The sequence below is a fragment of the Leguminivora glycinivorella genome, chromosome 3 (assembly GCF_023078275.1).
Source record: "Leguminivora glycinivorella isolate SPB_JAAS2020 chromosome 3, LegGlyc_1.1, whole genome shotgun sequence".
Taxonomy (NCBI): Eukaryota; Metazoa; Arthropoda; class Insecta; order Lepidoptera; family Tortricidae; genus Leguminivora; species Leguminivora glycinivorella.
This window is the reverse complement of record NC_062973.1, coordinates 9322327-9338161: the sequence shown is the minus strand read 5'-3', so window position 1 is coordinate 9338161 and position 15835 is coordinate 9322327. Positions and strand designations below refer to the sequence as shown.

The 15835-nt window shown below is 36.4% G+C and overlaps 1 long non-coding RNA gene across 1 annotated transcript; it reads right to left on the bottom strand.

Annotated features, from left to right (window-relative positions):
• Positions 1–241: 241 nt before the first annotated feature.
• LOC125242616 lies at positions 242–9754 on the bottom strand. The gene is made up of 3 exons (XR_007178886.1): positions 9619–9754; positions 613–731; positions 242–527 (listed from the first exon to the last, which is right to left on the bottom strand). It is a non-coding gene; the product is annotated as an uncharacterized LOC125242616 (long non-coding RNA).
• Positions 9755–15835: the final 6081 nt, after the last annotated feature.

The following is a 15835-nucleotide window of genomic DNA, read 5'->3' as shown; positions in this document are numbered from 1 at the left end:
CCAACATTTAGTAATATAAGTCGACTTTCGTAAGATATATAGGTTAATTGTTATAATTAAGGAAATATAGATACTAGAGAAACTTAATGACGAAATAAAACTTACTAAAATCTCAATTCATCAAAAAAATCTTGGTAAAAAATAGGAATAATAAAAACAAATTTAACTTTTTCCTTAATTTTTGTACAAACTTTTCGAGAACTGCTGCTGAGATAGATGCATTAAATTCTTCATTAGTAATGTCTTTTACTATTACTATCGTACCTTTAATTAAATACGTGTACTTATATAATAGGTATATTCGAAGCAAGCGACAAACACATTTCGTGTATCGAAGACAGCTAATCCACAGAGAAACTATGATATCCTATAGGTACACCAGTGCATTGACTTTTATTTTCCACGTTTCGTATCGGGGTACGGTGTAACGTCGTCTGCTTAGTATTGTTCAGTTGACGGGGCGATGACGTCGGCGGTTCGGGGCTACCCCCACGTCTAACCTCCCTCCCCCCTAGCCGGTCGACGCTCTGCAAAAGGAAAAAGGAAGCTAAAGGATAATCTATCACGCCCGAGGGCCGACTCGATAAAAATGAACGATTAGACCATACTCACAATCGATTTCGGCGTTGCATCCAGCTGCATGTTTGGCAGGTTTACGAGTAGTCAACGATTATCTACGGGCGTGTTGACTGGTGCTGAAGGCGGACACATGGCTCTTTGCTACATAATCCCTGTAAATAATAAAAATATCTTATAGTCGTTATACTTTCATGAGATATATTTTAAATATAGAAATGCATGGTTATACTCATATGTCGCTAAGAGCGATATAATAAACGTGAGTAAAACCGTTTGTCTTATTCAAAAGACAAGAGTTACGATTAATTTAATTTCATTAGAAATCATTAATTGTAAGTTTTTCATAGAATATTATGTATAATGGACCACAAACTCATTAATTCACAGCATAATGTTTTACAGCAATCATATTAGAATGTTTTTTAAAGTTTAATTATCCGGTCACATAACATAACCATATAAGTTCCATAAGTAGAAAAATACAAAACATATCCACATTTCAGGCTTCGTCACTTTGTTAAAGTATGTCAAATTTATCATTTATATAAATCTAATTTTTTTTCATTGTTTTGTTAGGCCTGGGTACTGGGTACTATAGTTATGAACGCGTCATTAAATTAGTTTTAGTTCTTTTAAAGTTTCTCTTAGTTTTTACGAACCACCCATTGCACCCTTCAATATCCTTGGCCTACCGGTCATTCCCATCCTCAGGGCAAAGGCCTAGCATAATCCGTGGGAAAGGAGGCGGGGCAGTGAGTTCAGACATTTTGGCCGGGGTCGACGGCCGGGCGTAGACCTACGCTACGCAGCTACGCCGTAGACGCGATAACGAGGTATAATGCATGTGTATATTATCTGTCACTAATTATGAACTTGTAAAGTCGAGTTTGTCTACATTGAAAAGGCGGAAAAATATCTGAATAAGCTTTTTTTACGAAACTTTAGGAACAAATCTAATTATTTGGCATACATTTTTCTTTGTGTTTTTTTAGTAGTCACTAATGAATTTAAGAAAATAAAAAAAGCTTACGCATTTTAAGGAAAATACTAGCCGTATTAGACGTGATGAGAATAATATATACAGTAGAGTTCGTTTACATCTAAGGCGTACTCGAACAAAAATATTTGAGCACCTTTTTATGCTCAAAATATTACTCGTACGAGTATTAGACGTGTTAACGCGATATGATATGCATAATGTTACCTTTACTTCCAATGTCTATGGATATTTTTAAACATCTTAACCTACAGTTAGCTCGAAGAATTTATTTTACTGACCCGTACAGTTTTACGAAAAATTACTTCTATGGAGAAAGTAAACAGCGCCCCCGTTTCTTACTAAAAGTTACATGTCAATACAATCAACAAAAATTACAATTATATATCCATCTTAATTATTAAAGTATAACAATTCGATAATAGGTACTCAGGTACAATTATTTTGATTCATAAATTCGTCTATTGAATAAAATGCTTTATTTAATAAATATTCTTTGAGCTTATTTATAAAGATATTATAGGTTAATTCCATTGATTTTAGATTATTGGGAAAATGATTATACATTCCAGTACCAATTTACCACACACATTGCTCGGACTTTTTAAGTCTGTGTCTTTTAGGGAGGAGATTATTTCCATTTCGGTAGTTAGGGCCACGCATTCTAAATTGCTCCAGTTTTTTGCGAACTACTTTTATAGTTTCTAGTAGGTATGTATAGACTCGGAACAGTCATGATTTTTAAAGTTCGATATAGGCTGCGGGCAGATGTGTCCCAGGGCACCCCAGCCATAATCCTAATTACCTTTTTTGTATCATAAATACCCGTTGTTTGTCCGCAGCTTGTCCCCACATATATCGGTTCCAAACTATCGAAACTAAATTTTCTGTGACGTTGCCTCTATTGAATACCTAACGAATTACAAACTCATGGTACCCTTAGCTTTCGGCCTTTGGCTATCAAATAACTCGTATTTCAATTGTTTTCATTGCCCGCACAGTTTTAGAGCGAGGCATCCGTGTTGGTTCACGGTAACTTTGGTTACGGTTGCCTAAACGCTGGCTCTGTTGTTTTACCGAAGTTGAACGATGCTTGCTATCCTGGATTGCTTAATTTGGCGTGGGTTAGAAAGCTTGTTCGTCAGGTATTTGTTGGGGTATGTGGGAATTAAAAAACAGACATAAAATGCAGTTTATAAAGCGCGTGGTCTGTGTGATATAGATGTATTCAATATGTGACTTTAGAACGCAAGCATTGTATCAAAAATGCACTTACTGTAGCGTTATGTCATTGCAAAGAGGATTGAGTATTCTAGAGAGTTACTGTCAAAGTAAAATGTGTAATCACAGTGCATAGACAGCCATCTCTTGACACAAGCTTAAAACTTTTGAACCTCAGTTTTGACAATAGGCCCATATTCTTAGCTTAGCGTCCCCCAAAGGTGTATCGCCATCTAGGTCACCGTACCTTTTTCTGTATGGTTTTGAGGTACGTTTTTTTCTTAGACTTTATCTGTCTATACGGAGTTACATATGTCTTTGGTCATTGTCATTGTTTTATTATCACATAAATTTACAAAACAACCGAATTTTACAAAATTTATGAAAAATCTGCTACGCACTTACCGTGTAATACAATATTTATTTATTTTATTAGTTAGATTACCTGAGTTAAAATAATTCTCTTATATTACGTTAATCGTATGCGTTGAACGCTGCGTATATTGCAAAATAACTGCGCCGATGACATGTTAAAAATAGGTACCTATGCTATTACAGCAGTAAGGAAACAGTAAGATGCACAGATAGGTTATGCATCTGCGGATCATTTCCCCGGTCATATCCGGGTGCCTAGCTGACGTTACCGCATCCCTATGCAAAACCTTGCTATATGTCTTCCAAATACCCGCAAGTCGCGACACTCATAAACTTGGTACACACGAATAGTTTTATGGTCCTCCTAACCGGGGGACCGGTTGTTTTGATTTAGTTTTCATCTTGTTTTGATACGAGCTTGACCGTATATATTGAATAGCCGGGTCCAAATACAGCGAGACACATCGCGAAGCAATGAGCTAACCAGAGATGTTAACTATTTGAAATAAATGCATTTCAAATAGAAATACAAAATACCTATTTTGTATTTGGTATTTTAAATACTTTTATCGAAAACTATTTTGTATTTTATTTGAAATACTTTTTAGTACAAGTATTTTGCATTTTCTACCACTTCAAAATACAAAATGCTTTTTGTCACTTTTTCACGTAAGATAGATGGTACCGAGCCGAGCGCGTATTCTATTTTTTCTTTGTCTTAGTTATGTAGTTATGTACTGATACTACTGACCGGGACAACACGTTCAGAAGCGCTCAATTTAATGTTTTACAAAAACACACTTATTTTCAGTGCTGCCAACATAGTAATTCCTATAATAATTAAGGTTCAATAAATAGTAAACGATTGGTTGCAAAATCCCAAAGCACCCTGACGTGACGTGAACATCGAAAAATCGGGTAAAATCCATATGATTCGTGTACCTAATGATTGTAGGCATTTCTATTTAGTACAGCTGTAATATATGCTTAATTAATATTACCTACTTTTTTTCATATTACATACATGTTGCAATATATCTCTTTCATTCGATTTTTACAATATTAGGTAAAAGACATGGAGACAGTCCATTCATATTTTATAAAGCCAGGTTTCTGGGCTCTCTGGTGATTCTGTGTTTTAAACACATCTTTAAATAAAAGTAAAAGTTTTACCTTATGTCAAAAAAGTATTTTATTTGAATAAAGGTATTTGGAAAATACCTATTTTGCATTTTGTATTTCAAATACCTTTTTGTAAAACTATTTTGTTTTTTTATTTGAAATAGGTAAAAACCCAAAGTATTTGCATTTTTTATTTAAATACATTGCGCTACCTATTTTTTAACATCTCTGGAGCTAACAAAACAAACGTCCAATGTAGCCGTGCCTTAGCCGTGGCAGGTTGCTCCTATGGTAGACGTTTGCCGCTCGACGAACATGCCTCGCGGCGTGGTTCGCTCAGTGTGCTACTGGATGACTTTAGGTCATATCAAAATACGATTACCAAATAATATTTTGAAAATAGAACCAACCTCCAGTGTCTTTACGACAGCACGGACCTGTTTTATAACGTCCCTATTGTGATATGCGTTCCAAGTGCATTGAACAATGCTAAATTATGACAGTTACGAAATGTTAATTTGCCAGATGAGTTTGAATATTGTCAATGGTCATAAAACTAGTTTTTGTTGGCATAGGTGACTTTTTATATGCGCGCACGATCGGGAATATAGTTATTTTATAAAATGATGTCGATGAACTCGTAAAACAGTGCTACCGAAGTTGCATCGTTTACACTGGTGAAGTTATTTCGTAAGTTATTTTTCTTGGACAGTTAAAGAGAAGTGTAAAACAAATTGAAAATATTTAGGCATAGCAGGGGATCGGAACCGGTATTTTCTATCTGAATGGCAAGTGGCGAAATATTTTGAAATATTTTATGATATTTATGTGGACTGAATCATGTATTTAGGTATAACAACGAATTGAAATAAAACTATGGAAACGGATTATACTTATTGCATATAATGAATTTACAATTCATCCCGACGTTTCGAACACTCTACAGCATTCGTGGTCAACGGGTATCAAATTGCCCCTATAAAAATAAAATTATTACCAAAGAATGAAATAATAAACTATTGAAGTAAATACCGATTTCCGATGCCTGCTTTCCCTCAGCACCTAATTCGTCGACATAAGAGCTATGGGATATACTTTTAAGCAACATTTGTGCACGCATATTTTGATAAGACTTGCATGACTGTACCCGTGATTTCTAAAACAAAAACCTCCATTTAATTTAACAGTCAATTGTTTGAACTATTCCAAGTCACCCCGTATGAAGTGAAGCTCTTAACCTGTCTGTACTGTAATGTAATACAGCTTCAATATTAGTACTAACTGATTGCCCTGTGTAAGCTTCTACTTTGCGGCGGTATTATCTCTCGGGTGTTCTTTTTTATTTTACTATCCTTAGAGTAATCATGTCTAAGGCGCTGTTTATACAGCCAGTAAGACAAGTTTACTTTTGGAGTTCAAAGTAATTTAAGTTTTAAGTTTACATTAGTTTTATAAATTATGAATTAGTTTAATATTATCATTAATACTAAAATATAATACGATATAACTGTAGAAAAAAATATTTCCTTTGAAATATGTAAAATCATGAACACATGAGGAGAAAAACTAAAACGTAAATATCAATATCAGTGTAACAAACAAAAATTCATGTACCTATTAGTATTTTATGAGAAATAATAGTTAAAGGGTTCAGCAATAATAGCAACTGATTCGTAAAAGTATTAACACTAAATACGAAAGTCAAAATTTAACTTTCAAGATTTGACTGCTGCCAGTCACAGAACCGCATATGGAACGTCTTACAGTATGCACAATGCACATCCCTTTACGATCAAGTAACAATCAATCGAAGAGAAACAAGTCGGGGTACTTGCGTTGTTACACACCGACATTACACGCTACATGCCGTTATTTGTTTTTAGGTTTTAGTAAAACGCTTAGAAACCCGGAATTCGTGAAGATTACCTGTGGGAACAATTTAGCATAAACCGTAATAAGCCGGAAGGCTTTTGATGTATGATTTAATTTTGTTTGGTTTCTTCTTTTTACCGACGCTAGATTCGAACTTTGATATACGTCAAATATTAGAACAGATACGATATGCATCGGACGTATGCGTAAAAGTGACGTTTCAAGAAACAAAAATATTTTTGACGCTAACAGTGACATAGTCGAAAATTGGGTTTTTGTTTGGAGCAATATCAAATTTAACTGACAGATCGGTAACATATCGCAGTAACATTTTCGGGTGGTATCAGCAGCATCGCTGATGGAACAACGCACCGAAATATTTGACATTATGCAGATCGTGGACAGAAATATCTAAGTTTTATTATTTTTTCTATATATATATATATATGATGTGTGTGTTTCCCGTGTGGTGACGGGGTAAGAATTTCACCACCCCCTTTCTTCCCGTGGGTGTCATAGAAGGCGACTGTGGGATATGGGTTAAATTGTGGCGTAGGCGAGAGGCTGGCAACCTGTCACTGCAATGTCACAGTTTCGTTTTCTAACAACCCCTTATTTGCCAAGAGTGGCACTGAAACTTGAGTAGTTTCATGTGCTCTGCCTACCCCGTCATGGGATACAGGCGTGATTGTATGTATGTATGTATATATGATGTGAGATATTTTTGCGGCCATCAAATATTAAAATAATGTTGCTGGTGAGTCTGGGGACTACTTTCTACAGTGAATGTCCTAGACAATAAACCTAGCAGTGCGCAGTTTCGGGGTTTACCAGCCAAACAAAAAAGAAACGAAATGTCTTTAGAGCGGAGTCTGGTTTTAAAGTTGTTTTAGAACGTATCATTATTTTAAGCAACATTCAAGTTAGTGTTCTGAATACAACCTAGATGTCTATTAATACAAAACCTGTTGTTCAAGTTTGCAAAATTGACGACACGTGTAACTTTTTATTAGTTTATTAAGTAGCGTTTTGTTCTTATTAGCTTAAAATAGGTACGGTTTCACGCTGTTACCAAGGCGCAATAAACTTTAAAGAAGTTTAGTATAATAACTATTAATAAATTAGAGGGCCGCAAATTTTAATGATAAATTGTAAAGTATACCTAACTTTAACTGCCAAAAATTATCTACTATTTACAGAACTCACAGATCACATTAATAATGTGAAACCAGGGGCGGCTCGCTCCGCGATTCTATCGCCGCGCTGCAAGTACATGCTGGCGGCCGCGAGTTCGCGGCCCATTCACTGGTGACGACCTTCACGCGGCGCAATAGAATTCAATGTCGGCTGCTCGCGTGCGGTCCGTTTGTTAATGTACGTAAGAATTTAGAATGGCGGCATTTTGTGAACATCAAAGGAGTGAGCCTTCTGTACTTGTACTATTATAATATATTATATTCTGTGGTGAAACGTGGAAGACATTTCGATTTTCGGTGAAGGAATACATCGTAAGAAAACCGGACTAATTCCAATAAGGTCTAGTTGCCCTTTGGGTTGGAAGGTCAGATGGCAGTCGATTTTGTAAAAACTAGTGCCTACGCCAAATCTTGGGATTAGTTGTCAAAGCGGACCCCAGGCTCCCATGAGCCGTGGCAAATGCCGGGATAACGCAAGGTTGATGATGATGATGGAAGATATTTCGATGTAATAACAAAAACGACCATCTTAACCGCAACTACAATTACATTAAGTAAATAAAATTCTTTCGTCTTGTACACATTATTTTAATGTCACTTACAGATCGAACGTAATGAAATAAATAAATAAATAAATATTGGGGACACCTTACACAGATCAACTTAGCCCCAAACTAAGCAAAGCTTGTACTATGGGTGCTAAGCGACGATATACATACTTAAATACACCTTAAATAGATAAATACATACTTATATACATAGAAAACATCCATGACTCAGGAACAAATATCAGTGCTCATCACACAAATAAATGCCCTTACCGGGATTCGAACCCAGGACCGCGGCTTAGCAGGCAGGGTCACCACTACCGACTGAGCCAGACCGGTCGTCAATATAACTTGATTTTACGTTTTTCGACGTTATACTGACCGTGGTCACAATAACATAGTGTCCTACACATTTGGCAGGTAGTGCAGATTTTTTATTGATATTATTAAATTTACTTAGATTATTATAGTTTTTAAGTCACATGATGTCATCTTATATGTACCTTTGACACTTAATGTAGGTATGCTATGGAAATACATAGATAATTAGATATTACCCAAAATAAAATTGTCATGCCACATTAAATATTGATATGCGCAAATCAAATAACTTAATTACTTATTAACGTTATTTTTGACTGAACAGGTCAAATCTTTTATAGTCAATATGTCTGGAACAAAAATTCTGATATGCAAGCTACTACATAATATACAGAGGTTAAAGATAGGTACAGATTCAACCACCAAACTCTCATAAAGAACATTCGAGAATGTACTTTATGTGAACGAAATAACGACCTAACTGTTCGGAAATGGTGCGATCCGAGCGCTGCCAACATAATTTAATTTCCGTGCGTCTGCTTTTAGACAAGGCTATATCCAGTTGAAAACTATATTGATCTAATATTCTATATTTAAAGGCTTAACCGGGCCAACGCTGTGCTGTACTTATGGTACTGTAATTTGTAAACGAAATGCCTCTTTCCCGCTACTGTGAGTCTGGCATAGAGAAATGTATCTGCGGGTATAGAAAGACGATTAGGTGCCATTTTCGATTACATAGGTATATTATTAAGAAGCTACTGTTGACCTTAAAGAAAACATTCCTTGACGACCTTGATCATCAATTTTATATTAAACATGTAAAATCGGGTAACTCACGTAAAATTGTCGGAGGTCGCTCGACATGTTTCGCTCCGTAACGAGGAGCACTTTCATTGAGCACGCGCGAGCCACCTTCAACAATTTCACGTGAGTTACCCGATTTTACACGTTTAATATGTCAGTTTCCACGGTAGTTTTATTATTAAAATCATCAATTTTGTAATGGGTACGTATGTGGTGAGTGTGGATGTTGTTGGCAGCTGGATAGTGACAGTCAAAAACTATTATAATAAAAATTCAGATTCATTCCCTTATAAGTATTAATTTTAGTTCTACCCTACCCTACCTGAAGTAACTATGGATGGCAAAAACAATGTATTCGTTTCTATTTTATCGGCATCATAATAATTACATGTAGGTACTGTCGCATCGCATAGTGATGCATCACTTTGAATACGGCAGTTTATATCCTGAATTCCTGATCCACGTTTAGGGAAAATCGTAGCTTAAAAGACAGATGTCCCAACTTGTCACGACCCGGGGAGCTAGACAAATCGCTATCAATAAATAAGCGCGTAAATATTTTAATTAACAATACCCTCACCCACGACGTTCCCACAACTGACATGGCCGCAAGAATGCCGGGCCCGGGAATCCTTTTCCAAATAATTAATGCGATAAAATAGTGCGCGCGGGCGCGGCGTGACGGGCGCGCGCGCGCAGTCACGAGCCGGGGCGCACGCGCGACCTGCGCAGACACACCTACATCTGCGACTGGTGCGGTAGGGCCGTGTTCATTGCTGCTCCTGTAACGCAGAAATTGAACTAAGGACCCATTGCTACCAACGTCATCAAACCAGTTATCGCCACGCATTAAAGTTGGTAATTGTTATCTTATGGACTTTTATAGAATTAAGACATAATATATAGAGTTAGACCCAGTAGAAACTTATATGTATTATTCGTCACTTACAGGGTCGTGCATAGATCTTAAAAATCCTACATAAAAATCAATTCCCCAAAGCCTGCCCCCGCCGGCTTCCCGCACATGCGTGCAGTAACGAAAAAATTGAAAACGCTATGTTTGGCTATGTATCCATGGCAACGCATTGCTAATATAAAGTTACTGCGCGCATGCGCGGGAAGCCGGCGAGGGATGGCTTTGGACAGCGGGCTCGAGCACTGGCAATGCAAACATTTGCATCAAAATACAGGAAACCGTGTGAATTTCCCGAAAGTTAATCTAAAAAATACATACATACAATCACGCCTGTGTCCCATGAAAGGGGTAGGCAGAGCACATGAAACTGCTCAAGTTTCAGTGCCACTCTTGGCAAATAAGGGGTTGAAAGAAAACGAAATTGTGACATTGCAGTGACAGGTTGCCAGCCTCTCGCCTACGCCACAAAAAAAATTGTATTAAAAACTAAGTGCGCGGTTGTAAAAAGGTATTGTATGCAACGGTGTTTAACTGAGATAAAAAATACTCGTGGCGTCTTTATTAACAATTTTCGGCTTCGCCTCAAATTGTTACCAACGCCACTCCTCTTTTTTGACCTCCTTTAAACGCCGGTTGCATAAAATACTATTGTAAGTACCTACATTCAAGAATAATATTCTTATTTACATAAACCTACCAAATGTAATTCACTCTAGAGGATAATATTATTGCATTCAGCGTGGGATTGTATAAACATATGAACACATTACATATTTTTATTGAAAACAAAACTAATATAAATTCACAAAATCATTGCAGATGAAATAAAAGCTAAATTTGCCAGGTAAAAAGAATTAAAATCACACACATTGTATTATGCTACTGTTTCTCATAATGTAATAAATATGCTTAATTAAAATATTTGTTTTATATCCACAACTGGTATGCACTTAATTAGTTGAGTACATTAAGATAAAATTGTATGTAATTAAAAATAAATAAGTATCAATAATATCCATAATGAAGTAAAGTGACAATGACGCGGTTTAACATACTGGCATAACGATCCTTAAGCTCGTACGTTTTTGTATTATTGCCGAAATGCACGCTATATGCCATGGCTCTGTTCCGTGAAGCAAAATTCCTGAATCACGTTATTAAGTTTTTTCTTGGAACAACGACCCTACATTAGTTTTTGTTTATGAGTTGTCCGTTAGATGGCACTGTTCCGTGTAGTAAAAATCCTGAATCGCGCTATTAAGATTTTTCTCGGGATAATGGCGACAGATTAGTCTTCAGTTTATAAATTGTTAGCTGGCATTACAACGCGTAGAAAATTTCTCATTCATGCTAAGTTTGTTCTCAGAATAAAGACCCACATTAAAGTTTTTGTATAGCGAGGAAATTGTATGCTAGATCAGATTGAAAAAAAAAAATCTTTACCTATTACTGTACTACGGTATTTTTATACCGCTATAATAAAGCGACAAAACAAACAAAAAATGTACATTTACAATTTTATTCATCAAATTCGTATTACGTAAAAACCGCGAACATCAATGTAAAGCGTATGATAGCAATGAATCATTTAAGCAAAATAAAACCAGAGAAGAGCGCGGACACTGCGTCTCTCTATCTATGCACTTCTATTTTATTAAATCGGGACACTGGCCTCGTGCATCCTATACGTAAGAAGTAAGAACCCTGTTTCCGATTCATGCTATGCAAAAATATTCCAGATTTGAGTCGGAAAGGGTAAAAAACGACGGTAATGTAAATCGGCGATTTTGTATCAAGTTAGCTGCGATAGAGCGGATGTTGAGAGAAGGGTAGGATTTAGTTAGGTTTTTTATGGACTTTGGGTTGGCACACTAATAATGAACGCATCAAAATTGCCTGTGTGGTGACGGGTTAAGAATTTCACCACCCCTTTTCTTCCCGTGGGTGTCGTAGAAGGCGACTGTGGGATATGGGTTAAATTGTAGCGTAGGCGAGAGGCTGGCAATCTGTCACTGCAATGTCACAGTTTCGTTTTCTTTCAACCCCTTATTTGCCAATAGTGGCACTGAAGCTTTAGTAGTTTCATGTGCTCTGCTTACCCCTTTATGGGATACAGGCGTGATTGTATGTAAAATAGCATAAAGAAGTGAAATGATTGACAAAACTCATCATCATCAGCAACCTATTGCAGTCCACTGCAAAAATAAATAATAATGTTTACGGTGATCCAAGCCGAAATCGTTTTCCATAGTGAATGAAAAGCCGTACTAATACGGAAGAGATGGATAGAACTATCATAGAAGAAAACTTAGCTCGTTACATGACGTACAATGAACTGCAGCTGCGTTACTGTTGTTGTATCTGTCAATTTCCTTGATAAAACTAAACTAAACTTATTCTCCACAGTAGGAGAAGGAGAGTACAGATGTACTCGTAGTGCGAAAAGGGTTTCCTTCGGAAACGTTCGTATTTGTCATGCTAGTTCAGTCAATGTCAGTAGCAGTACATCTTGTATTGACACTGACTGAAATATCATGACACATTCGTACGTTTCCGTAACAATTCGAAGGCAAATCTTTTCGCACTACATCTGTTTGTAGTATTAGAGCAGGCTCCAGGGGGATGTTCGTTTGCAAAAATAGCGCACCTCATTCTGACTTCTGATATATATTGTATAGATCCCGGACATCCTGTAAACAGATGTTGCCAACCAGTTTTGTGGTCCCCTCCCCGCACCCCGGCAATTAAAGAGAGAGAAGAGAGAGAGGAATTCTCTTTTCTACGTATTTATTGTAATCAATAACGTAAAGCACACCATCATTCTTGCATTAATTACCATGCAAAGAAATTCACAACTTAAAATGATTGATGACTAATAATAATTAATAATTTACAATAAAACAATTTGTGATCACCCTGTGTAATAATTACACAGTAGGTACTCCGAGACAGTAGTTGTCCCTTTTTTCTAACGACGATGAAGATGTCACTTCAAACAGATGCACAGATGCAGCGATGCAGTTGATATTAGAAAATCAGCTTTTTAAGAGTAATGTGGTTGCAGTCGTCATCCGAATATCACCTTTAGATTGTGATGTGACAAGTTCCGTTGCGTCATTCAGGTTTCATAATAAAGCCAGAACACCTAACTGTTTAGTAACCCTTTGCATTGTTACGTCTTTTATGTAAATAAAATACAACAAAATAAAATGCGAAACTTTCGTTCATTGTCTTGTTCACGACTGCCTTAAGGTGTTTACACATGTGCATAATGCTGTTAACGTGCTCGGAGGTAGCGGAAGAAAGTTCATGTAATTTGCTTTGTTTTGTTTTTCTATTCTCTCGTATACATAAATATACAAATATAGATGTTTGCGCCTTGGTTGACTATCTAGCTTGTACATATACATACATAATAAGAAAAAAAGACAAGGCTCAAATTTTGTTTAAAACTTTAAAGGATTGTTTGACGGATATAGTAGGTATAGAACTTAGATTTATATACCTCCCGCGGCTTCGCTCTTTAGGGGGGTGGGGGGGGGTAGAAAGAGACAAAAAATAGCCTATGTCACTCTCCGTCCCTTTAACTATCTCCACTTAAAAAAATCACGTCAATACGGCACTCCGTTTTGCCGTGAAAGACGGACAAACAAACAAACAGACACACATACTTTCACATTTATAATATATGGATAAAAAAAAATATTTTATGGTCGTTAATGACCTTGTTAATAAAAAGCGACCTTAAATAAATAAATTAGAAAGAAATATATTTTATAAACCATACATCCGAGAACGAGAACTCATTTTAACCTTTAACTATATTAAAACGGGTCGTCCTGTATTATAAAAGTCGTGTTTTATATTACGAAATAAAATATGTTCATTCTCGACCATGATGATCCTTTTGAATTTATTTTACATGTAAGTATGTACATACTAATAATATTAATAATGTTACGACCTTTCACGACATCATCGTAAACCTTCGATAATTTGCATTTCTGCAATGAAAACCGATTATATTACTTCCCGATAGAAATACTAGTGCTGACCGCAGATTTAATTAACCGATTGAAATTCCAAAGGGCTGCCCACGATTACGGATTTACACGTTCATTCATAAAGTACACAACATTAGGGCGGTCTCAAACGGAGCAAGCTATTGGGACGTCAGTCGTGGTAACTAATGCGCAGTGCTGTCGGCGTAACTGATGTTTTGTGGCTGCCTACAGTAGTGCCACTTGGGCATCAACCTGTACAAAGTATACTAAACTTTACTACTTTTTATTAAAAACCAAGCTTCATTTACTAAAAATTGTGAGATGCGGCCATTTTGGCGGCAGACGTCGTGCGTGTGCGCACCGGTCGCACCGCCAAGGAAATGTCCTTTGAATCAGTGAGCCGTATGTTGGAAATGCCGTTTTAATTGATATACTTAGAGTAAATGGTCAGTAATTATATATAATTAAATTTTTATTGAAAGAAAAATAGACAGCGGAAAATATGTTGACAAATGTGAGACTTTTTATAATTTTATTAGTTTTTTTTTATCGGATATCTCAAAAAAGTAGATAGTGCTCCTCGGTAACCCGAATTAGTATGTAATGAAAACAATTCTGACTCCTAATTTTAGAACAAAACGGGACTTAATCGCGTAAACACTTACCTACCCGACCCTACCTACCTACCTACCTACTTGAGTCTACCCGTGACCACGAACATAATGTGTTGTTCGAAACGTCGGGCCTAATATAAATGTAAGTGTTTACGCGATTAAGTCCCGTTTTGTTCTAAAATTATGAGTGCAAATCGTGTTAGTCTAAATCAATAAATTCTGACTCCTATTAAAAGTTTTTTTTGGCTGAAATAAATTCATTGAATAATTAATGTACGTTAAATAAATAAAATAATTAATAATTAGAAGAAAATAATGATTGTTGCAGATTTTATATTTTCATATCCCTAAAATACGCCATCGAAACGAAGGAAGCGCTAGTGGCCTTGCGGTAAGGAAGCGGACTATTTCCAATAATCGGCAGAAAGCACGATACTTGGAATTAATACAGCTTTGACGTTTATAGTAGAAACACCTCGAAGAGATAAATGTACCCCCCCCATTTTTACCCCCCCATTTTTAGTGATTTTGAATTTTCACGTAAACAGTTTAGTCAAAGCGTCCTTATTTAGATAGCATCATCCTTCTTACCTTATATCGGCATTTGCCACGGCTCATGGCTCATGGAAGCCTGGGGTCCGCTTTGAAAACGAATCCCAAAATTTGGCCAAGGCGCAAGTTCTTACGATAGCAATTATATTGTAATATTGCCCAAATGGGTAACTAGACATTATTGGAAATAGTCCGCTTCCTTACCGCAAGGCCACCAGCGCTTCCTTCGTTTCAGTGGCGTATTTTAGGGATATGAAAATATAAAATCTGCAACAATCCTTATTTTCTTCTAATTATTAATTATTTTATTTATTTATCGTACATTAATTATTCAATGAATGTATTTCAGCAAAAAAAAAACTGTTAATAGGAGTCAGAATTGTTTTCATTTATATTTATTTTTTACAAGCTCAAGACGCTCAAGTTTTCAGTAGATGTGTAAAAACGACTCGCAAATACTAGGTATATAACAACTCTTCGTACTTATAACTTTCTATCTCAGAAAACTGCAAATGTCATCTCCGATATCCCATTTCGTTTAAAGTCTCGCAGATTCGCAAACTATAACCATCAAACGAAATCCGTAAAATAAATATCGTCCGAAATGGCGAGACGCGCAGCTGGGATGAGCGGAGTGCAAACCACCGATATATCGCAATTCAATTCATACGTCAAGCTGTGGCCCGCCAAGATGGGATTTTTGACCACACC